The sequence below is a fragment of the Chiloscyllium plagiosum genome, unplaced genomic scaffold, assembly GCF_004010195.1.
Source record: "Chiloscyllium plagiosum isolate BGI_BamShark_2017 unplaced genomic scaffold, ASM401019v2 scaf_91124, whole genome shotgun sequence".
In the NCBI taxonomy this organism is placed as follows: Eukaryota; Metazoa; Chordata; class Chondrichthyes; order Orectolobiformes; family Hemiscylliidae; genus Chiloscyllium; species Chiloscyllium plagiosum.
In genome coordinates this window covers 1-993 of record NW_025125545.1, presented here as the reverse complement: position 1 = coordinate 993, position 993 = coordinate 1, and the positions used below count along the sequence as shown (strand labels likewise).

Here is a 993-nt window from a genome sequence, read left to right as displayed (position 1 = left end):
GCCCTTCGGCCCAACAAGTCAATACCGACCCGCTGAAGCGCACCCACCCAAACCCATTCCCATATATTTACCGCTGCACCTAACACTGCGGGCAATTTAGCATGGCCAATTCACCTGGCCTGCACGTTTTTGGACGATGGGAGGAAACCGGAGCACCCGGAGGAAACCCACGCAGACACGGGGAGAATGTGCAAACTCCACACAGTCAGTCGCCTGAGGCGGGAATTGAACCTGTGTCTCAGGCGCTGTGAGGCAGCAGTGCTAACCACTGTGCCACCGTGCCGCCCATATGTTGGTGAGGACATTCTGACAAATGAATCCAAACATGTTTCTGCAAAACTAAGCTGCCTCTGTCTTGTTTGGGTGGGCAGTTTCATGATGGCTGCAAACTCATACCGTTCACAAATGCTTCTTATTTTGCCTCACTTACTGAAATACCAATAAGGCCAAGTCTCTGCAAAAAGGTTTGTATATACGAATTTATTCAAATTTAATCCTGTTTAAAATACACAGTCCCATCTATAAAAAGTATCCACAGTCCTTAAGTATACATTACTCTTGCTGTCCTTTGTCTCCAGAGTGACAATAACAGCACTGTGTTAAACAATCTAGTAAGTGGAATCGAAGTGGTCAATGTCACCATTGAAAACCTCACCGACCCAGTGACCATTGTCTTCCAGAACACAACCTTGCCGGTAAGGGAAAACACAAACACTCATTCATTCATCGCTGTGCACCTGAACAAACAAATTATTTAAGTGAATGAGAGCCATTTATAATGTAAATCAATTCCATTTTAGACTAACTCAAGTGGAAAATGTGCCTTTTGGGATTTCAGAAAAGGTGAGTTAACATTTGATAAAACAAACTTTGTTAGCTCCAGAATTGAGGAGTAATGGCTCACCTCTGATTTTCTAACTTTTCATTGTAGGGAGCACAAGTCATGGCATCTGGAGTGAATCTGGCTGTACGACAGAAAGTCAGCTTCACTAC

The 993-nt window shown here is 44.2% G+C and overlaps 1 long non-coding RNA gene across 1 annotated transcript; it reads left to right on the top strand.

The window, feature by feature from the left end:
- Positions 1-533: 533 nt before the first annotated feature.
- Positions 534-993, top strand: LOC122544868. The gene is made up of 3 exons (XR_006310467.1): positions 534-695; positions 801-843; positions 932-993. It is a non-coding gene; the product is annotated as an uncharacterized LOC122544868 (long non-coding RNA).